General features: G+C 43.7%; 1 non-coding gene and 1 pseudogene across 1 annotated transcript; both read right to left on the bottom strand.

The window, feature by feature from the left end:
* Positions 1-1,129: 1,129 nt before the first annotated feature.
* Positions 1,130-21,616, bottom strand: LOC136406611 (gasdermin-C-like; annotated as a pseudogene).
* TRNAS-GGA (transfer RNA serine (anticodon GGA)) lies at positions 6,318-6,393 on the bottom strand. The gene has a single exon. It is a non-coding gene; the product is annotated as a tRNA-Ser (tRNA).
* Positions 21,617-24,209: the final 2,593 nt, after the last annotated feature.

Raw genomic sequence — 24,209 nt, 5'->3', positions numbered from 1 at the left:
ACTTGCTATGGATAGCGGCCAGGTAGAGTAATTGTCCGTAATTGTGAAATACACTATTCAGTAATGGGGAGAAAAACACAGGGATAGGGAAAAATAGGGTGTACAAACAGAAAGCTAAGATTTGAAAAAGTAAACGTAATGATTATGCTTGTGAACAAAGACAGTGTTTCTCTTACTTGATCAAAATTTATAAATTTAAAGTAAAAACAAAAATTATAACAGGAATAAAGTCACATTATGCCAAATTTCTCAGAGGCATAGTTTGTTTGCTTGTTACTCTAAGTACCAAATAAGATATAATGTTAAGTTCCTACAGTGCAAAATTGACTTTTCTTCTTGATATAGATTTTAAGAAACTGTACATTTTTATGTTTTATGATCTGTCAGGTTTATGATTTCATGCACAAATATTTTCTGATAGTTTACATCATGTAAGGTGACGTGAGATGTACCAAGAAAGGATAAGACTATGATATTTCCCTCAAAAAGTTCAAGATTTAGAGGAGAAAAATATGACAGATAATCCCCAGCCAATAATAATTGGATTCCCTGAATGTTTTTTCTTAATTTGTGAACCTGTACATGTAAGTAATAGATATCATCTCACTAGCATGCTTAGCAGGATATGCAAGTGGCCGCAGGTCTTCCTGGGTCTCCTTCCCCATGCAATGTGACTTTGCTGCTCCTCTCATCAGGAGGTAGAGTTTATTTCTCTTGGTTGGCATATTACCTTGCTCTTTTTGGAATTCTTTGACTACTGCCATTTGAAAAAGCCAGGGCAGCTTTGTTGGATGAGGAGAGACATATGGTCCAGTCACCCCTATTGTCCTGGCCAACAGTGTGTCAAGTCTGTGATTATCTAGGGCCACTCTAGATTATGTCATCTAGCCCACCAACTGACAATAGACACATGAGCAAGCCATGGTGGACCAGAAGAACCACCCAACTAACTCACAGAATCACAGAAAAAAAATTGTTTATTTTTTTGTCTGTATATCAGGCACATAAAAAAAATATTTAAAACCCCACAAACTTATATAGATACAGAAGACAGCTTGGAAATGTTTGCAGCAAAACATAAGACTAGGACTCACTGGACAGACTCCCTAGCCTGTCCACCAAGGAGGGCTCAGACCTCAGCCAACTGCTGCAGAGTGCCCTCAAACAGGGTGGACAGGGGCACCTCGGCTTCCTGGTCCCAAGCTGATGTGGGGCTGGTCAGCTCCATCTTCAGGCCACACTCGTCCAGCAGGCCATAGGACATGGCCAAACCCTTGCACTGGAGCAGGACCAGGAGTGTGGGTTTGAGGATGAAGGGAATGCTCCCAGAGCGTGGGAACTGAGGCTCTAGGATGCTCCTCACCAGATCCTGCAGCTGGGATAGAATCTTCTCCATGGAACAGGCCAGTAGATCATGCTGGATGTCACTCAGTACCATTTTGGCTTCCAGCAGGTAAAGAATGAGGTCCTTTGAATTAACCCAGGGAAAGCCTGGGTCCTCTCACAGTTCATATAGGATGGTGCCATCAGGGCCATTCAAATGGCCCAAGGGTTTCTGTTCAAGCATGTCCATGAGGTCCCGAAGAGCCTCTCGGTGTCCAAGCATGGCCAGGATGTTGGAAAATACATCGTCCTTAGCGTTCTTTCAGAGCTGAGCCCCTTTTATTACCCGAGAAACCTCCTTTTGAAGGTACTTAAAATCTAGCTAAAAGCATTTTGGTATTCTTCCTGCTTATCATCCTCCATGATGTGAAGAATGTCCCAGCCTTGAGAACCAATTGCTTCCTCTTATAGGCCATTACTGAGCCCTGTGGGACCATTGTGACCCTCTTCCTGTCCTTCACCCTTGTCAAAAATTTTCAGAGGGATGGAGAATTTCCCCCAGAGATTCCCACTACTGAGATCATTCAGCTCAGGACTGTTGAACAGTTCCATGGGCTCAGTCGCTACATGCAGGTTCTTTTTTTTTTTTTTTTTTTTTTTTTACAGAGACAGATTAAAAGTCAGAGAGAGGGATAGATAGGGACAGACAGACAGACAGGAATGGAGAGAGATGAGAAGCATCAATCATCAGTTTTTCGTTGCGACACCTTAGTCGTTCATTGATTGCTATCTCATATGTGCCTTGACCGCGGGCCTTCAGCAGACTGAGTAACCCCTTGCTCAAGCCAGTGACCTTTGGTCCAAGCTGGTGAGCTTAGCTCAAACCAGATGAACCTGCACTCAAGCTGGCGACCTCGGGGTCTCGAACCTGGGTCCTCCACATTCCAGTCTGAAGCTCTATGCACTGCGCCACCATCTTGTCAGGCACCACATGCAGGTTCTTTGCTGCTTCAGCACTGCCCCAGAATGATGGCTCTGTGTCCCTCAGTTTCCTCTTCTGAAGTTTTCTCCAGGTTTCATATGGGTAGTAACAATCCGATACTCAAAGGAGGACCCTTGGCACTGAGTAACCTCCCCGAGAAGCTCACTTCTGTCCCAGCATTCACACTGCCATCCCCTGCTCCTTGCTGACCACAGTGTCACTGAAGAGCAGTAGCTCCCGTAGCACCATCTGAGACTGAAGAGTTTGGTTTGAGGATGTGCATGAGGGAGACGTTAAGTGGAATATCAGGTAGTTCTCAAAACAGTGAGTGAGTGTTCTTCCTTTCTATGATGGAAACTAACACATTTTAGTGGCACTCAGCAAACCTTGGACAAGCCTGAGTTCTTTGTCTCCAGTCTCTTTGACCAATTCCTTGGTAGCTCTCTCAATCATGGAGGGCAGGCTACAGATTGTATATTGTTCTGTCTTGTACAGAGAAGTTCTGATGAGTGGGGCTCCTTCCAGTCTCTAGAACACCAAAGATCAGACAAGCTCCAGAGAACAGAAAGCTGTGACTCTTCTCGCTGGGCTTTCTTTCCAGCAGCATGGCCCTGACCTGAATTCCAGAGCAACGTCCTTTTGTGACAGCATGGCTGGACCTGGAGATTATTATGCTGTAAGAATTTTTTATGAGTTTATTTGAGCCAAACTGTTGACAATTGCCGGAAAGCAGTCTCAACGAATTGAGAAAGTGCTCCCACAATGACTGTTTATTAAGCTATTAAACTTTGGGATGGTTTGAAACATAGCATGAGATAATTGACACAGCACATATAGCTTAATATCCTACATAATTTTTTATTGTAATCAAGTTTCTTTGGCTATAGTATGCAGAGTGTTCTCTCTCAGGGTCTCTGAAACATAGAGAGGCACAATTTCATTTATTTTCAACAGCGCAAGCAATAAGATTAATAAATTTGTGTGCTACTAGGTGATTTCTTTTTATAAAGAATGAGTTGAAACAGCTAAAACTTAAGATGTATTAAAATTATGGCTTGATGTCTACCACGTGATACTGTTCATCAGTGTTGACCCCATAGTTCAGTGCCAGCTTCGGCAACCCTTTGGTGATCTGGAAATACTGTCTAGTTGAGGGTTAATTTAATTCCTCTTCCCCATTGCCACCACCTTCTCCTTCTTTACTCTCCACACACAGTCTTGTAGGGCAAGTGGCTTGCCTGCCAGAAGATGGTGCTCCAGAAGCTGAGGCCCCCATAACGCCCTCTTCTCTCCCCTGGCCCAGCCACCCCCTCTCTGGCCCAGGACCTGAGCCCTCAGTTTAGTGATGTTTCAGTGCTCCTTTGATGCTACAGCTCATTCTTTTGGCACGGTGCATAGATTGTTTCTTGGGGCTTAATAATCAGCAATGAAACTTGTGGAAGAAATTATTTTCTTTAGAATCTTCTTTTTCTCTTCCTCCTATTCCTCTTCCTTCAATGTGAGTTAACTTTATTTATTAAGAGGGCCTTAATTTTATGGTCTCAAAATAATTGAGACTGATTTAAGAATTATAAAGACCGAAGTTTTAAGGGCTTAGTAATAATATGTGTTAGCTGCTCCAAATCTACAGGGTTTAAAATTTTTTATTATTTGTTGCATTATCCTTTATCTTCATACACTGAAGCCAAACACACACACACACACACACACACACACACCAAAAACAAAAAACAAACAAAAAAACAACTTACACACCTATTTTTCCATCTATACATCCATTCATCTACCCTTCTCTTCCTCACTCCCATCACATATCTGTTCATTTCTCAATCCCTCCACCCCCTTTTCCTCTCATTCCCTCCTTTTCTCTATCCACCCCTTTATTTCTCCCTCCTTTCCCTTGTCCCTCTCTCATTTCTCCATCCATCCATTCCTTTATGCTCCCTCCTAAACTTTTTATCCTCTATACAGGCAAATATACATACATAACATGTATATACAATACACATACCATTTTATCTATAGATTTTGATCTCATAATAAGTTCAATTCAGCCAAAAATCGCCTGGTCTGGTGTCAAAGAAGTTGTTGAGCCAGTTTTTAAGGACCTCTTTGTTATGGAAGGTAACACCCTTCATATGGTTTGACAGGGAGCGGAAAAGATGGTAATCGGTCGGTGCAAGGTCCAGAGAATACGGTGGATGCTGAAGGACCTCCCATTCGAGCTCTTGGAGTGCGGCTTTGACGACTTGTGCAACATGGGGCCTGGCGTTGTCGTGAAGGAGTATGGTTTGACCATGTCGATCAGGTCTTTTCAGTCGAATAGCCTCATTCATGCGGTGTAGCTGGGCAATGTAGAGCTCCTTGTTGACCGTGGCATTCTTTTCGAGCATTTCCCAGTGCACCATGCCCTCCCAGTCCCACCAAACACATATCATGATCTTCTTTGGATGAAGGTCCGGCTTGACTCTCGGCTTTGGCGTATCTCCTGGAGCCACCCACTTCTTTCTTTGCTTCATATTGATGTATAGGCACCATTTCTCATCTCCCATGACGATTCGGTACAAAAAGCGCTGTTTATGACCGCGTGTTGCTCAATGGCGGGCAAGATGCTGAGAAGCAATTTGAAGGCGACTTTCTTTGTTTTTTTCGTTGAGCTCATGAGGCACCCAGGCTCCCAATTTTTCGGTAAATCCCATTGAATGAAGGTGATTGAGAATCGTTTTATGATCGCAGTTCATTTTTTCCGCCAATTCACGACTGGTTTGGCGACCGTTCTCCTTCAAAAGTGATTTGAGATGTTCTTCATTGAATTCAGAAGGCCTTCCGCTGTGGGACGTGTCATCGACGTCAAAGTCGCCATTTTTGAACTTTGCAAACCATTTCCATGCTGTAGACTCGCCATACACGTCGCAAATGTCCCGGGCTGCTTCAGCAGCTTTTTGACCTCGATGAAAAGCAAAGAAGAGCAGGTGTCGAAAATGTTGATTTTTGCCTCCTGGGTATTCCATTTCTAAGCCTCAAAACTAATAAAAAATTAAATAACTCAAAAATACAATTAACATAGTTTTGTAGAGCAGAAAGAGTTTTATCGAATGAATACTTACCCTTTGCCAAACAGCAAACAAATCGTTGTAAAATAAAAGAAAATATAAAAACGCTACGAACTTATTCCCCAACCCAATAAAATTTAAAACTGGTTTTGAGATGTATTTAGTCACAATAAGTAACAAGTTGTCTGTCTAATTTCTCTGCATTTTTTGTTCACATTTTTTTTTGCTCAGGATTGAACACAGAGAACATTTGTGCTTTGCTGGAGGGAAGAGTGCAGACTATACTGACTCACCTTCCATAGTGTCAGACAGATCTCTCTGGGGAGCCCTTGGTAGCTATAGGTTTAGGATCACCAACCAGGACCTCTGTTCTCATTCCTTTATCTTCTCCATAAAAAAAGAAAATCTCTGCCTCTGGGAAGGTCTCATAACCAGCACATCTCTTCTTGATGTCCTGGATAAACTACAAGCTGGCTATGCTGTTTAAACAAAGATGTAACTTTCTGTGATGCTCTAAGAGTCACAACTTTCTAATCTTACAAGACACCAGTGTGACACTTGGTGGCTATTAATGTACCTTGTCATCCATCAGTTTTATTTTCTCTCTTGGAATAAAAAGCCATTTAAGGAAATAATTTCTAAAAGGATTTATTACACACTTGCTGAGAATTAGGATTTAAGAAGGTGGATTTTTTTTTTTTTTGTATTTTTCCGAAGCTAGAAACGGGGAGAGACAGTCGGACAGACTCCCGCATGCGACCGACTGGGATCCACCCGGCAAGCCCACCAGGGGCGACGCTCTGCCCACCAGGGGGCGATGCTCTGCCCCTCCGGGGCGTCGCTCTGCCGCGACCAGGCCATCTTTGCTCCAATGGAGCCTCAGCTGCGGGAGGGGAAGAGAGAGACAGAGAGGAAGGAGAGGGGGAGGGGTGGAGAAGCAGATGGGCACTTCTCCTGTGTGCCCTGGCCGGGAATCGAACCCGGGACTTCTGCATTCCAGGCCGACGCTCTACCACTGAGCCAACCGGCCAGGGCCAAGAAGGTGGATTTTCATATCAAAGTTTCATCAAATGGTAATGAGGATTTTGTTCAGATGAAAGAACAAGGCAGGTGTATTTCCTTGGAGGATACAGGCATGCCTGTGGGTCTTCTGTTCTCACTTTGCTTAGTCTATAGAATCAGCTTTCCTGGGTTACTTTTATGGCTCTGTCTCTAACCCATGAATGAAGGTAGGATGCCAGTGATTCCAGTTTTTTAAATCTCACATTTATCAAAGAATAATTTACAAACAGAAACATCCTTTTTTAGTGTCTAGTTGTGTGAGTTGTGACAAATACATGACAGTTTATAACCATAACCATAATTGGGACACAGAACATTTTCATCACCTCAAAAAGTCTTCTTGTGCCCCTTAATAGTTAGTTCCTCTTCCAATTCTTACCCCAAGCCAGCATGTGATCTGTTTTCTCTGCTTCTACTTTTGCCTTTTCCAGAATGTCACATGAATAAACCATAGACATTTTTAATAGACAAGTTGCCTTTTGTATTCTATTTATTTTTTCTTTTTGTAAATTAAAAAATATATAATTATAGCTTTCAGTTAATATTATTCTTTATTAGTTTCAAATGTACAGCAAAGTGGTTAGAAAATCATGTACTTTACAACCTGGCCCCACCATATTTAGCATGATATTATTGACTGTATTGCCTATGCTGTAATCTACATTTCTGTAATCTATTCTGTAATGACCAATTTGTACAACTCACTCTCTTCGCCTGTTTCATCCAGTCCCCAAGCCCTTCCCCTCTGACAACTGTGTCTGTTATCTTTTTTAAATTAAAATGTCCACTGGTGGCCCTGGCCGGTTGGCTCAGCGGTAGAGCGTCGGCCTGGCGTGCAGGGGACCCGGGTTAGATTCCCGGCCAGGGCACATAGGAGAAGCGCCCATTTGCTTCTCCACCTCCCCTCCTTCCTCTCTGTCTCTCTCTTCCCCTCCCGCAGCCAAGGCTCCATTGGAGCAAAGATGGCCTGGGCGCTGGGGATGGCTCCTTGGCCTCTGCCCCAGGCGCTAGAGTGGCTCTGGTCGCGGCAGAGCGACGCCCCGGAGGGGCAGAGCATCGCCCCCTGGTGGGCAGAGCGTCGCCCCTGGTGGGCGTGCTGGGTGGATCCGGGTCAGGCGCATGCGGGAGTCTGTCTGACTGTCTCTCCCCGTTTCCAGCTTCAGAAAAATACAAAAAATAAAATAAAATAAAATAAAATAAAATGTCCACTGGTGTTTTGCCTAACTCTAACATTCATGAGTTGACATAGTTCAACAAATATTCTTCTTTTCCTCTTAGCAGACTGTCTGGGTTCAAATTCTAATATTGCCTTTCAGTAGCTAAATATTTTTGCATATTTTATTTTAGTTCTCAATAACGTAGTTTCTTCAGCTATAAAATGGGAATTATGGGGTACCTATTTTGGAAAATAAAAAACTAAAGAAAACAACAGTAACAAAAAAATACAGTTGTCCTTAGGATCTTAGAAAAAAAACTATGTGAACTTTATTTGAAGCTTTTTCAGCTGACAACAAATGTCATTCAATGACCATGGGAAAGATACCGTATTTTTCGCTCCATAAGATGCACCTGACCATAAGATGCACCTAAATTTTTAAGAAGAAAAACAAGAAAAAAATATTCTGAACCAAATGGTGTGTTAAAATATTTAATAAAATATACCACAATAATATTTCAACAATGTAAATTCAACAGCAGTATTAACAACCATTAGCACTGTTATTAACAAATGAGAAGAGACTTTAATGTTCAAATACTCCTCTAGTTGTCCGGGAACCCCAGGAACTCATCATCTCCAGTGTCAGAATTTAAGAAGCTCAGTTGCTCACAATCACTGGTATCACTTTCTTTTCTATTTTCAGATATGATACCTCTTCAGTGCCATCTAAGGCATTTTTTGAATGACCATACCATGGTTTCATTCTTCTCAGACTGCCATGATATTTTCACCCATTCACAAACTTGAGTGATAGTGGGTCTCTTCACTGTCTGGCTGGTGTCAGATCATGATTACCAGCAGCCATCCATTTGTTCCACTCTTCTTGCATACATTAAATGGTTTGTTGATGGAAACATTGAGAGGTTGCAACTGGCTGGTAAGACCCCCAGGAATTACAGCTGAAGGAGTCTTCACTTCTTTAAAGGTTTTTTGTTTTGTTTTGTTTTGTTTTTGTTGTTTTTTTTTTTTTTCAGTTAGCTGGAAATGGGGAGAGACAGTCAGACAGACTCCCGCATGCAGCCGACAGGGATCCACCTGGCACGCCCACCAGGGGGCGATGCTCTGCCCACCAGGGGGTGATGCTCTGCTTCTCCGGGGCATCGCTCTGTTGTGACCAGAGTCACTCTAGCACCTGGGGCAGAGATCAAGGAGCCATCCCCAGCGCTCGGGCCATCTTTGCTCCAATGGAGCCTCGGCTGCGGGAGGGGAAGAGAGAGACAGAGAGGAAGGAGAGGGGGAGGGGTGGAGAGGCAGATGGGTGCCTCTCCTGTGTGCCCTGGCCGGGAATTGAACCCGGGACTTTTGCACGCCAGGCCGATGCTCTACCACTGAGCCAAACGGCCAGGGCTCTTTAAAGTTTTTTTGTGTGTGTGTGTGGTTTCGCTAATATGTGCTCTAAACTGGTCAAGCGCTAATAGGGCAGCAAGTGATGTCAGCACTTCATACAGTGATCCAGCAGCTGCAGCGCAGCCCTCCACCACTGCAGCGCTCCTCTCACGTCTGCCCTCGATGATACCAGATGAATGCACCCACACAACATCACTTGCCTTCCCTCCTGTGCTGCATGCAATTGTGGGAACCAGAACCAGGAGATCACTCAGCAGATGTTGGGTTCCACATGCTGCCACGGTGGGTATGATAATGCTCCCACTGGTGTTCATTCTACATATGTTGACTGGTGCAGCACCTCACTGCAGCTAAAAAAAGTGAACATTCGTTCCATAAGACACACGGGCATTTTCCCTTCCACTTTTTTTGGGGAAAAAGTGTCTTATGGAGCAAAAAATATGGCACTTAACTTCTGTGTGCTAGAATTTTTTGTGTAAAATGAATTTTCCATAGGATTGTTGTCATGAGATTAGTGAGACATAATCTATATGATACCCTTTGAAAAGCCTTAGACTGTTGTAAATACTATCTAAATTATTTTTTTAATTTTTATATTCTAAATGCAGTATACATTTAAGAACATTTTTTTTTGTGTGTATTTTTCTGAAGCTGGAAACGGGGAGAGACAGTCAGACAGACTCCCGCATGCGCCCGACTGGGATCCACCTGGCACGCCCACCAGGGGGTGACGCTCTTCCCACCAGGGGGCGATGCTCTGCCCCTCGGGGGCATTGCTTTGCCGCGACCAGAGCCACTCTAGCGCCTGGGGCAGAGGCCAAGGAGCCATCCCCAGCGCCCGGGCCATCTTCGCTCCAATGGAGCCTTGGCTGTGGGAGGGGAAGAGAGAGACAGAGAGGAAGGAGAGGGGGAGGGGTGGAGAGGCAGATGGGCGCCTCTCCTGTGTGCCCTGGCCGGAATCGAACCCGGGACCTCTGCATGCCAGGCTGACGCTCTACCACTGAGCCAACCGTCCAGGGCCCATTTAAGAACATTTAATGGTCTGACTACTAAATTATGCCTATCAACAAACATTTTTTCTTTCATTAATTTTTCATTTGTGGAGTTGTTTTGCAGTGGAGCTGTCATCTCGTCTAGCGCTTCGTGCAGGAATCCATCCTTGAGCATTTTGCCCTGGGGTTTTTCCCCAGGTACCTTCTGTTGACGGCAGTCTGGGGACAGGGCTGAGGTGCACCCCTACTTCCTCCTCCACCGGAAGAAGCACTGAAACGAGAAGCACCCCTTTTTGCAATCGCACTTTCCACTTTGGCAGCTTGACAACAAAGAATCTTCAAAAGAGTAATATTAATGGATGAGGTGGAGAGGGATGGGGACAGGAGAAATGAAAAACCTTCTCAGAGAACTCAGCTGCAAGTGCCGCTGCCTCCTCAGGATCCGGTTGCTGGGGACAGGGAATGGGGGGAAGGGGAATGGAAAACAACAAAGGGGGAGGTGAGGGGAAAGAAAGAGTTGGGGGGGCTGGAAACTCAGCTCAGAGAAGTCGCTGCTGCAGCCACCACCCAGTACTCGCTGCCACCCGCATCTATTAATCCAAGGTGTTACCCATCAAAATATTGCTGCAATCTTTACAGTTGAGTAAATAAAAACAACTGAATAAATATCCCCCATAAAAGACAAATAACCCAATTTTTAAAACAAGAAAATAACTGAATAAACATTTCACCCAGAGTTATATACAAATGACCAATAAGCACATTAAAAGATGCTAAGTATTATTAGTAAGTAGGCAAATGCAAATAAAAGCTCAGTGAGATACCACACCATAGCTGCTAGGATGAGTGTAACCAAAAGTATAGGAAACTACAGCTGTTGAGTGGATGTGGAGAAAGGACAGCCCTCCCACACTGCTGATAGAAGTGTAATATGGTGCAGCTGCTTTGGAAATCAGTTTGGCAGTTCTTCAGAAAATGAAACGCAGTTATCGTATTACCTAAGAATTCTACTCCCAGATATAAACCCAAGAGAATTAAAACATGTGCGCATACAAAAACTTGTACACAAATACTCAGAATTACTTTATTCATAATAGCCAATAATTGTAAATAACCCAAATGCCCATTTATTGATGAATCAATAAGCAAAACATGGTGTGTACAGCAATGGGTTATTATTCAGCCATAAAGGAGGAATGAAGCACTGACACATGCTACAGCGTGGGTGAACCTTGAGTCCATTATGCTGAGTTGAATAAACCAGACACAAAATGCTACTATTGTGTGGTTCTTTTTAAATAAAATATCTGGAATAGGCAAATCCCTCAAGGGCAAAAGTATATTGGTAGATGCCAGGGGCTAATGTGAGAGTGGAATAGAGAGGCAGGTGATGGGCACAGAGTATTTTTGGGGATGATGAAAATGTTCTGGAACTAGATAGTGGAGATGATTCACACCTTTCTGAATATACTAAAAAACACTGAATTGCATACTTTAAAAGAAAGAATTTTAGAATAGAGGAGTTGTATATCAATCTTTAGAAAATCTTAATAATTCAAGAACAAACACTTTAAAATATTTACTTATCTATGACAAGCCTTTACTTCTTTCTGCTCTTGTTTCATACTTGCTACGGATAGCGGCCAGGTAGAGTAATTGTCTGTAATTGTGAAATACTCTATTCAGTAATGGGGAGAAGAAAACTACACGGATAGGGAAAAATAGGGCGTACATACAGAAGGCTAAGATTTGAAAAAGTAAACGTAATGATTATGCCTGTGAACAAAGATAGTGTTTCTCTTACTTGATCAGAATTTATAAATTTTAAAGTGAAAACAAAAATTATAACCAGGAAAAAAGTCACATTATGTCAAATTTCTCAGAGGCATAGTTTGTTTGCTTGTTACTCTAAGTACCAAATAAGATATAATGTTAAGTTCCTACAGTGCAAAACTGGATTTTTCTTCTTGATATGGATTTTAAGAAACCATACATTTTTATGTTTTATGATCTGTCAGGTTTATGATTTCATGCACAAATATTTGCTGATATTTTACATCGTGTAAGGTGATGTGAGATGTACCAAGAAAGGGTAAGACTATGATGTTTCCCTCAAGAAGTTCAAGACTTAGAAGAGAAAAATATGACAGATAAATCCCAGATAATAGTTGGATTCCCTGAATGTTTCATCTTAATTTGTGAACCTATACATGTAAGTAATAGATATCATCTCACTAGCATATTTAGCAGGATATGCAAGTGGCCGCAGGTATGGTGTGAGCCATGGTTCAACTCTCCCCCATGGCATGGACAAACCTCCAAGCCCTTGGCCTGAAGCCCTTTTGCCATCACCAAAACTGAGGCCTCTCTAGGCGGCACTCTGAGGCAGATGGACCGACTCTTCAGATTTCTCAAATGCGTATATCCGTCAGTGTTATATGTATCTGGCCATCTAATTAAAGGTACAAAGGAAAAGTAAACTTTGTTACTAAAATGACCCCAAAAGGATATTTCAGGCATTTTTAAGTCCTCAGCCTCACATTTATTCATTAGAGTATCCAGATATAAAAGTGCATTGATCTCCAACTTCACAGAAAGAGAGAACATTCCTCCAAGTTTTGGTTTACTATCATTTGAATTGATTGTTTATGAACTAACTCTGCAATCATTCTAGACTACTGGAGTGATCTCCTTGGCCCCATCAGTTTCTACAAAAGCAATGACTTGTCTGAGGATTTGGCTTCAGATTTCAACTATTTTTGTCACTGCCACTTTAATCCTGAACTGAGTCCCCTGCTCAGAGGTTGGGGCTGCCAGAATTTCAGGATCAGTAGAGTGCTGAGAGGGCAATGGACCTGCAGCCAAGTGGCGAGGGCTCTCTCCCTGACTTCTCTTGGATATTTTTATCTGGGTGTATTGCTTAACCTTTCCAAGTCCCAATTCCTTCATTTATAAATTGGAAAAATACTAATGATTATGGAAAAAATAAGAATAAACCCACAGCTGCATATTCACAGAGATGGGGTAAGATTCCAAATTTGTGCAAATGTGTTTTAAAGTTACCATCTGAAAAGCAAACCACCCTTTTACCAGGGTCTCGGCAGTTGAGATAAATGGAGGAGTTCTTGTCCTTCTGCAGGTTGTGGGAATGGCCATACAAACTGAACCCTGGGGAAATCATGCCTGGTGCTGTCACTGGCTTCCTGGTGGTGTGATGCAGCTGGGAGCCTTAGATTTTGATACAGTAATCAATCCCATTTAGGGTCCAAATCAAGAGTGCCTCTATCACTGTGCAGTCTTCCCAAGGGGAGAGTTTCTGACCTCAAATCATAGGAGGTGACAATAAATGAACACTCATGACAATAAAAAGTCCCTAATGACTGTCCTCTTTATTATGACACGTTAGATTAGGGATTAGGAGAAAGCTAATCCTTTTAAATTTAGTATACGGTGATGGAAAATGATTTGACTTTGGGTGATGGGCACACAACACAAACAACAGTTCAAATGCTATAGAGACGTTCACCTGGAACCTATGTACTCTTATTGATCAATGTCATCCTATTAAACTTAATAAAATTTTAAAAAATTGTTTCCTCTCTGAACTAATTTGTCCACTTCCAATATAACTTGGAAAGCTTCCTACCTCTTCTCTGTGGGCTATTTGACTCCCAGCTCTCAGAATCTGGACCTTTCATGATTCTCATCTTGACTTTAATTTCTTTCTTCTCTCTGTCCATATTAACTTCATGAGATACTTTTCCCACTTCAGCGCAGCCTGGTGTCTGAGTGTGTATTTGTGTGTATGACTCTGTGTGTCTTTGTATGTCTGTGTGTGTGTTTTGTGTGTCTAGTTTCAGTTTAAGCTTTCTACCCTCTGGTTAAACCCTTTGGCTGTAGCTTTTATGGGCCGGGCACTGCTCTAAATGCCTTAACAGTGGTGTCTCATTTACTCATCAAAAAGCTGAATCCATACTGTTCCATGTGTAGGGTAAGGAAGCCGAAGCCCAGAGAGGTTGAGAAAGTTCCTGAGGCCCGGTGATGAGCAAGTGGCAGAACCAGAATTTGAATTTGAGAGATGGGATTGGGTCCACGCTCTTGACCACATCTCTAGCGCTTCTAAATGTGGAAGAGCAACAGAATGCCCTGAAGGATTTCCTAGAACATAGATGGCTGGAACCCAACTACAACATTTCTGACTCTGGAGGCCTGGGGAGAGGCCTGAGAAAGTGCATTTATCACAAGTTCTCAGCGATTCTGATGCTGGTGGTCCAGCCATCACACTTTGACAACTGCTGCACCACACATCTGAGCTAGGAACGACCCTACTCTCCAATGTGCTTGTTGCTCCAGCCTGAGCTGTGCATGAAAGATGGTTAAATCCCTCGGCATCTGATGAGCCCTTCTGTTAACATGCTGCTGTCTTTCCATCAGGGAAGGATGATGACTTCAGCCCGGGCTGAAGCACACCCTCCAGGCATGCCCTCTGGCAGCCCAGCAGGTACTGACAGGCAGGTAGAGAGAAACCACCAGAGCCTGCAGGCAGCGAGGAAGCCGCTGGGTAGGGGGAGGTGGCAGGAATCACCCTCCCTCTGAGTTTGCTGCTTCCACCCCAAGACTCTCTAACCCGTGTCAAACAGAGTGATTGGTGTGCCCTGTTGGTTTTGCATTTCCCTAGTCCTTAAACATGTCAGTGGAGGCATTTCAGGTGTGGGAAGGATACTATTGAAAGATGTCTTTATGTCCAACCTGCGCCACCACAAAGGCACGAGGATATGTACCAATGAGTCAGTACGCGTTTAAAGAAAAGCTCATATATCTGTGTGTGGCCTTAATTTCCAAAAGCTTGAAAATCACTGACTTATGAAATGATGTGTTAGAAATAAAGTGTTCACTGGGTACTTGTTAAAAACGGCAAGGAGGACTTCATTCAAGACTACTGAAAGTGATTGAACTCAACTCAGAATACAGCAAAGATAGCTGAGAATGTCTAGCCAATGAGTAGAGAGAGAGTCAAAGGTGAAAATTACGAAGAGGAACTTAGATTCTTGCTAAAATGGCTTGATAGGACTCTGGGGACTAGGAACTCGATCAGCTATCAGAGGTGGGGGATGTTTTGTAAACTGCCTTAGCAGGGTTCTTCGATGAAACTGGGTTCAAGCAGAACAGCAGGCCAATGTCAGGGTCCGGTAGAGACAAGGCTCAGAGGAGCTTGACCTCAGTGTGGTCAGAGACTTTCTCAGTGGAGAAAGAGGCAAGGAGGCGAAAACCTGAGCAGGTGCAACATGTTTGCTGATAAAACAGCCTCTTCACTAGCAATGTTCAATCTGGGCTGAGGAAACCAAAGGCTATGATATTTATGTAAACAAGGATTGTACAAATTTTAGGTCAAGATTAACTTTAATTTGCTCTACAATTAAAAACAAACAAACAAACAAACTACATTTGTCCAGAGTAATCTTTTGAGACTAATGGTTTAATGTGTTTTAATGAACTGAATAAGATATTAAAGTTCCAAGAAAAAATTGCAATCAGCAAGGAAGAATGAGTCTCAGAACTGTGTGGAGCAATCACGCTTGAACAGAGATGACAGCATCTGAGACACTGTACTAATTGAGATGCGCTCCCAGGCCTGTCTAGTGAAGCTGTCACTGTGATTGTCATAAATTGTCTAGCCAATAAGGAACAAACTGACTTATGAAATTTGGGGGTAAAAGCAATTTTGCCATGATGGCTGCTACTCTGAGGGGAACTGAGCTGGCTTCCACAATACCTGGTGAGAAAATACTGCAAGTTTCAGGTAAGGAGAAACGACATATAAGGGGCTTGTTATAGACACTTGCCCTTGGGAAGGAATAGTAAATCTCAAAATAACGTTAGGCAAACAATGAGTCAGTTATGCAGGAAGGAAAAGGTAACAGATTATACACATCACCAAAAGCAATCGCTCCTCGGGTCCTGCTGACAATGGACCTGATTTGGAAGACCAAGTGTTCAGTGCCCACTGCCCTTGCCCAGGGCTCCCAGTCTTCACTGCCGATCAGGTTTGTGTGTGAGCAGGCTCTGCAGTGGAGCTTAGCATGCACACCATTGGTTAAGAAGCCAACTCCTACAGAAAGGCAGAAGAGAAGGATGAGGTGAAGAGAGAAGTCAAGCTGCGTTACAGGCTGACCAACAGGGAGATCTGGAGCCGGAAAAGCCCTTCCAAACTGTGCTTAGTTGAGCCTAAGTGTCCAGGCCTTCAAGCTGCCACATCACGGTGTCATTGCCTGTGGGTTCTGGCTGGCCAGGCCATCGCCGAAGGCAGTCTGTGGCCAGCCTTCCCGGAAGCAGGCAACAACTTTCACTGGTGGGCGTCTGGGACCGTGTGGTGTCCACTATAACATTCAAACTCCTCCACTGAACATTTGACTGATCTCTGTTAACTTCACATGCTACTTATATCTGCGGCAGCATACTGGCTTTTTAAATTTATTTTTTATTAAAGTATCGTTGACATATGGTATTATATTAGTCTCAGGTATACAACAGAGTGATTTAACATTTATATTCCTTGCAATGTTTTTCTCCAATTTTTTCGTGAATGTGAGTTGTGCCTGTTTTCCTAGGCTCCCTCTCTTAGTTTGGGGGATCTGAATCGTGATTTATTTTCTTATCTGTTTCTCCGTCTTTGGATGGTACACTCCTTAGAGAACAAGGTCATGTCTGTCCGTAGTAGATTCTATGCATCCAGTGCAGGGCCTGCTCGGTAAGAACACTCACCCACAAGTCTATTTCTTTGTAACCCCCAGCTCTCCTTGCCTCACCCCAGTGTTCGGTGCAGCTCTGGGTATGTCAGGAAGTTGATGCATCACTATGATTGATTGAATAGGCAGGAAATGGATGTGCACAGATGTACTCACAGGGGCAGGTGCCTTAGCTCAACTGTGAGAAGAAAGGCCTGCTGAAATATTGATGGCTTCTTACTGTGATTCCTTGCTCTGGAGAACATTTTATCATTAGTTATGAAATGCCGGCATAACGGGGAGGAAGACTTGATTAATAGGTCACATAAAACAAAAACAATGAACATCAGCAGGGCCTTTCTTCAGGTTTAAAAAGATAAAGCATCCGAGCCTTCCTGGAAATAATGCTCTTCAGCATGCAGCCCACACACATGGATGGGGGTGCTTTCCCACAGGCTCTCAGGTGAGGACACACCTCAACCAGAGTCAGGGAAGTGGCTCCTGACCAGTGCCTCTGCGCCTTGATGAAAGGGGTTGTGGTATATTCCTTACAGTTCTCCCATAGAGAATTTTATTTTTTTATTTATTATTATTATTTTTTTTTAGCAAGAAATGGAGAGAGAGAGAGAGTGAGAGAGATAGGGATAGACAGATATAAAGGGAGAGGGATGAGAAACATCAATTCTTCATTGCAGCACTTTGGTTGCTCGTTGATTGCTTTCTCATATGTGCCTTGACCGGGGAGCTCCAGCTGAGCCAGTAATCCCTTGCTCAAGCCACCATCCTTTGGCTTTAAGCCAGTGACCCACCAGACAGGGCTTGTACTACGGAAAATCTCACGCAGTGTGTGTTCTGAACTATGGGTTTCTCACCCATGGTGGTAAGGTTAAGGGCTCAAGCCAGCAACCATGGGGTCATGTCTATGATCCTATGCTCAAGCCAGCGACCTTGGGGTTTTAAACCTATGTCCTTAGCATCCCAGGCCAATGCTGTATTCATTGAGGCACCACCTGGTAAGGCAAGTATTTTTTTAATGTTATTTATTTATTTATTTTTTAAATGAGAAGAGGGGAGATAGTGAGGTAGACTTCCCATGTGCCTCGACCAGGATCCACCTGGCAAGATGGGAATCAGCTGAGCTATCCTCAGTGCTTGGGGCCACACTCGAACTAATCAAACCACAGCCTGTTAGGGGGAAAGACAGAGAGAAGGGGTAGAGGGAGGGGAAGAGAAGCAAATGGTCACTTTTCATGTGTGCCCTGACCAAGGATCGAACCTGGGACATCTGCTTGCCAAGCCGACATTCCATCCACTGAACCAACCAGCCAGGGCCCCCACTGAGATTTAAAATCCAGGAATATCCTGCTCATTGTAATTCAAGGCACACCTATAAAGCAGCACAAGGAACGTCCAGTCTCCCTCCTGCGCATCTGATGTGTGCCTGCCCCAGCTCCACTATTGCACCTTTCAGGGGATCCCCGTCATGGGGCCAGAGCCTCTGCGTATTCTGTGTCTGCTCTCCTTGCACTGGTTTTGGGACCTCGGTCACATGCACCATGGTGCTCCACAACTGGTGTACCTTCTCTGGCCTCAGTGACTCTGGAAATGCTCAGGGTTCCTGATACTCTCAGCCATGGCATAACCCAAAGCACCATTATGGCAAAAACCTCTTCTTAGCCATGGTCTACACTTAAATTTGTAAACTAAACTCTCACACACAACATTTCTTTATCGTCCTGTTAGTCCTTTCTTACCTCCCTCGACTACCAAATGTGCACGTTGGCACACACACACTTCTCATCTGCACGCACCAGACAGGGCTTGTACTACGGAAAATCTCATGCTGGTGTGTGTTCTGAACTATGGGTTTCTCACCCATGGTGGTAAGGTTAAGCAGCCCTCAGGAAACTCCTCTCATTCTGCATCTGGGGATAAAGCAGGGATCCCCAGGGGCAGCACTATCTCATGTGGACTCAAGAACCAGTGCTTATCCTTCCTGCCCATTCATCGGGTACTCCCACCTGTCCTTCCCATGATCTGACCACAAGGGACTAGATAAATCCATAGGAAGCACAGAGAGTTTCAGAAGTGGCCAACTGTGGCCCACCAATTGTAGAAAACTCTCTGCTCTTTGACAGCTATTAAAGAGCTCTTTATGAACTAAGCCTTCTGTTTAGCAACCAAGCGAGGATAATTGATGTTTAAATGATAACCCTGAGGATCGTGAAACGGAGTTGCCTTATGAATTATCACAGAGAGATTAATATTCTTATAATGCCCTTGCAGTTCACTTTTTATAGACATCACAAAGAGCAGAAAATAAAGACAAATAGAAAGACTGCTTAGAAACAAAGATATTGATGATCATTAGATATGAAGGTTTAAAATTGGAAAAGGGACTTGAGAAAGAATCTAATGTAATTTACAGAAGGAAAGGTGACATCCACAGCTTACACAGTTAGTTAGAAAATAAAGTCCAGTTTTTTTGTTTTTTTAATTTTTTTTTTTTTCTGAAGCTGGAAATGGGGAGAGACAGTCAGACAGACTCCCGCATGCGCCTGACCGGGATCCACCTGGCACGCCCACCAGGGGCGATGCTCTGCCCACCAGGGGGCGATGCTCTGCCCCTCCGGGGTGTCGCTCTGCCGCAACCAGAGCCACTCTAGCGCCTGGGGCAGAGGCCAAGGAGCCATCCCCAGCGCCCGGGCCATCTTTGCTCCAATGGAGCCTTGGCTGCAGGAGGGGAAGAGAGAGACAGAGAGGAAGGAGGGGGTGGGGGTGGAGAAGCAAATGGGCGCTTCTCCTATGTGCCCTGGCCGGGAATCGAACCCGGGTCCCCTGCACGCCAGGCCGATGCTCTACTGCTGAGCCAACCGGCCAGGGCCAATAAAGTCCAGTTTTAAAGCCGGGCTCCCCACCCCTTCTCTAACAGTGACTCGTGTGTGTCATCTCAGTAACTCTTCCTGCAACCTAGTGAGGGAGGCACACTGCCCTCAGAACCTCTTTCCCTTTCCTGGTCCCCCTTTCAGTGACTGGCCTCTGGGGATTAACAGTGGTGCAGCCACTGCCATCAGAGGATTGATGGCACAGACCTTGGTGGGGAAGGGCATAGACTTGGGAGCCAGTCTCTCCAGCTCTGTGATTTAGGGTAGGTTGTTTAGCCTGTCTGGATCTCAAAGGGTTATTAGAAGCATAGAATAATATTTATAGAATAATATTTATAAATAATTAGGACAATATTTGGCATGAAGAATGTTTTATATCAGTGTTTGTTCAATAAATGCATGTCAATGCCAAGTATTATATTTACTTTCAAACTAAGCTAGCAAAGAATGCCTTCCATTGTTTAGGTACTATTTTGTGGTGCGAATCCTGGCTTCAGGAGAGAAAATGGAGCCTGGGTGCCTCGATGGCCACATCGCAAACAACACTACCCAAATGACCACATTCTCAGTCTAGGGATGGGGACCTTGGTGATGACTGTGTGACAGCCATTTTGCTGAAAAGAAGAAATATTGATAAGAATCACAACTGAAAGAAAGTAGTTTATTTTCATGACTGAAAACTTTTTAAAAAGAAGCTTATCAATATGTGATTGGATGAGCTAGAGTAATTGTCTTATTATTTGTTACATGCAAATATCACCCATTTATAAACAGCTGTCACAGCAAGTGCATCTGGCATTTTTCTTTGGAGGGATTTGGTTGGATAGTGCTGTCTTGAAGGGATTTTTTTTTGTTGTTGTCTTAGTGATGATTGAAAACTTGTTCCTGCCTGACCAGGAGGTGGCTCAGTGAATAGAGCATTGGACTGGGATGCAGAGGACCCAGGTTTGAAACCCCAAGGTCTCCAGCTTGAGTGAAAGCTCACCAGTTTGAGCACAGGGTTGCTGGCTTGAGCATAGGATCATAGACATGACCCCATGGTCGCTGGCTTGAACCTTAAGGTCACTGGCTTTAGGAAGGGTTTATTTGCTCTGCTATAGCACCCCCCTCATCAAGGCACATATGAGAAAGCAATCAATGAACAACTAAGGATCCTCAATGAAAAGTTGATGCTTCTCATCTCTCTCCCTTCTTGTTTGTTTGTCTCTGTCTCTCTCACTGTCTCTGTCACAAACACACACAAAAGAGAAAAAAAATTAGTCTTTTAAAACCCATGAGTCAATAAAATTTTAAGGAATATTGCCAATATACTCATACAGTATTCGGAAATTCTATTTATCTGTTGGACACAATGGATAATGAACAACTTTACATATTATTTATAAAAGGTCTAAGCCAGTGGTTCTCAACCTGTGGGTCGCGACCCCGGTGGGATTGCCTAAAGCCATCGGAAAATACATAATGCATATCAGGTATTTACATTCCGAATCATAACTAGCAAAATTACAGTTATGAAGTAGCCACCAAAATTATTTTTTGGTTTGGGGTCACCGCAACATGAGGAACTGTATTGCGGGGTCACAGCATTAGAAAGGTTGAGAACCTCTGGTCTAAGCAATTTGAGTAAAAACTGTGTAGTTTGATATTCAAACTTCCCAGAACTTCTTAAATGACCTTTGTCTACACCAAGGCTTACTGCTCCTGATGCTCACAGGTATCCTTGAAGAATTCTGAGAAGATTAAGATTCCTAGAAGGTATACATGTCCACACCAGCTCATGTCAGAGCAGGGCAGCATGACAGTCTACCCATTATACACCTCATCAAACATAATCATCCCACATGACATTACTTTTGGGTTATCATTGTTGCCTATCTGCAGAAGCCATTTATGCTCCTCCCTGCACTCAAAAAGATACTTTGAAGAGTTAAATCCCATTGTGCCCCTAATCCCAGACTTACCTTCTCCTCTGACCTTGCCTTCTCTGGTGCACTGCTTTCCTTGCATGGTGCTGGGCTCCCACGCCATCCCCACCCCCTGGTCAGCTCCTTCAGGTCTCAGCAATCACGCCCTGCTCCTTCCCAAACTTGTATGTGTGCTTTCTTCCAGCTCTAACAGCAGTTGCCATTTTCCTTTGCTTTGGACGATAACATGGGCATGGCTCTCTCACTGAGCCAGAAAAGCCATGAGACCAGAATAATGGTCTATTTTATCAAAACTTCTAGCACTCTATTAATGTGAATTGAAAAATAAGAATATGCATAAGGGCATGTACTTGAACTTGGCTTATTGGACCCATCATGACTGACCTAAATGGATAACACACAAGAAAATATTTCTGTGCCAATACCATTTGTTATTCTGGTGCCAATGTGTCAAAGGCCCTCTTCTTCCTTTCCTCTTGTGTCTTGAGTCCTATTATACTTTCATCTTTAAGGCTCCAGGTAAAAAGCTCCTGTTTTTGATAAGAGCAGGGGTTCAGTAGGGAGCCAGAGTGCCTGGTCATATCCCAGCTCTGCCATTTGTTCGCTCTGTGATCTTGGGCAGGTTTCTAAACTTCCCTGTGCCTTGGTTTCTACTCCTGTAAAAGAGAGAGAATATTATTTCTAACCTATGAAGTTATTTTTAGAATTACATATTAATTATTTACTACATATAAATCACTCAGAGGTACCTGGCATGGAGGTAGTGTTTAATGACTGTTTGCTATTATTATAAGGATTTACCAGTCTTTATTTAATCAGGCAAGTACTTTCTTTATCTTTCTTCCCAGTAGTTTTCATCTAGAAGACATTTTGTATGTGTATAAGATTTGTTCTTGGACCCACTAGAAAAATATGTTTTCTTATTTATTCAAAGAGGAGGTTTGGCTGAAAGGTACTTGTGCTTCCTCCCAGTGCCAGGATTCTGTTATTTTTTATCCTCCTACATTGGAAGACATTTTTATTACTTAGTCCCTTTAGTTCAGATAGATGTGACATACAAATGGGAAAGAATGACAGTGACTCAGCCAGCCTCGTCAGAGAGCATGCGTGGAGAGTAGCTAATTACGGCCTATATTGGAAGAGGGAGGATTGTGGTCCTTAGTGAATACAGAAAAGGAGATTTTGGGGGAGGACATTCATTAGCCTTAAGAGCAAAACTTGGCTCACCTCACTGAAGAAAGTGGTTTCACACACAGTTGTTGTTTCTATCAGGTACTTGTGGATGCTTGTCAGGGTCTCTTCGACCCTCCTCTGATTGGATGAAGCTAGCGACTCTCTCTGATTTTGGAGGTTCAGTCTCTTCAAGGAATCTTTTGTCAGCTCTCCAAAGGGGAGATATTGTTTACAAAAGTTTAGCTAGGTTTTCATTTTTATTTCAGGCCCAATATTATGTGATGATGAAAAACAAACAAAAATGATATTGAGATTTTTTTTTCTTTCAAACCACCAAGACAAAGCAGACAAACAAACAAACAAATAAAAAAGGTAACTTTGTTTGCATTAGATTTATAGTCTCTTCATCAGAGAACAAGTCATGATGTCGTAGGAATGAAGGGTTGCCTGGCTGGACAGATCTGTTCCAATGACAAAGGCAACACGAACACTTTCCCTCACTTGGGAGGATATTTCCCATTTTCTTCACCTGACCATGTGTGGACAATGTGCTGGCGAGCCAGTCCATGCTAAGGACCCCTGACCCAATTTAGCTCAGCGCTTAAGAGGAACTAGTTTATAGCTACAGCACTAAACCAGTGGGGCCCCTCAACATCCTCCCAGTACTGCCAGGACATACTCTACAATCGTCCCCAGAATATTTGGACTCGGACAAAGCTCTAGGAATTTCCTTAAGGGCCACTGAGGATCCGTCTGGCTGGAAAGTATTGCTGGACTCCCGGGTGTTAATCCCTGAGGCACTCGGCAGGAGCTTAGTCCAGGATTTACACGTCGGGACCCACCTTGGCTGGACTAAACTCATAGAACTGATTTCTATATTCCCAGATTGCATCAGGTTGCCAAGGAGGCAAGCCGGAGGTGCCAGACATGTGCAAAGGACAACCCCGGCCCAGAAACAGCCCAAGGGACTGGACACCGACTAAGAGGACAGCAACCTGGCGAACAATGGGAAACAGACTTCACTGAAATGCCTACAGGGCACGGGGGCACAAGTATCTGCTAGTAGCTGTGGACACTTTTTCAGGATAGGCAGAAGCCTATCCTACCCAGTCAGAAACAGCTCAGGTAGTCACTAAGAAGCTTTCATCTGAAATTATCCCCAGGTTTAGCCTACCTGTTGCAATGGGGTCTGACAACGGCCCAGCTTTCATAGCTGCCATAACCCAGAATCTGGCCAAAGCAATAGGAGTAAAATGGAACTTACACTGCGTATACAGGCCGCAGAGTTCAGGACAGGTAGAAAGGATGAATCAGACACTTAAGGATGTTTTAACCAAACTTAGGTTAGAGACTGGCAAAAACTGGGTGAGTCTTCTTCCCTTTGCCCTCCTCAGAGCCCGGTGCACCCCCTATGTAAAAGGTTTAACTCCATTTGAAATAATGTTTGGAAGGCCCCAAATTTCTAACTCTAATCTCATTAGGTCCCTACAGGCTTGGAATAAAGGTTGATAGGAAACCAACCA

Source organism: Saccopteryx leptura, chromosome 5 (genome assembly GCF_036850995.1).
Source record: "Saccopteryx leptura isolate mSacLep1 chromosome 5, mSacLep1_pri_phased_curated, whole genome shotgun sequence".
Classification (NCBI taxonomy): Eukaryota; Metazoa; Chordata; class Mammalia; order Chiroptera; family Emballonuridae; genus Saccopteryx; species Saccopteryx leptura.
Note: the sequence above shows the minus strand (reverse complement) of the source record. Positions and strands in the feature narration are given on the sequence as shown.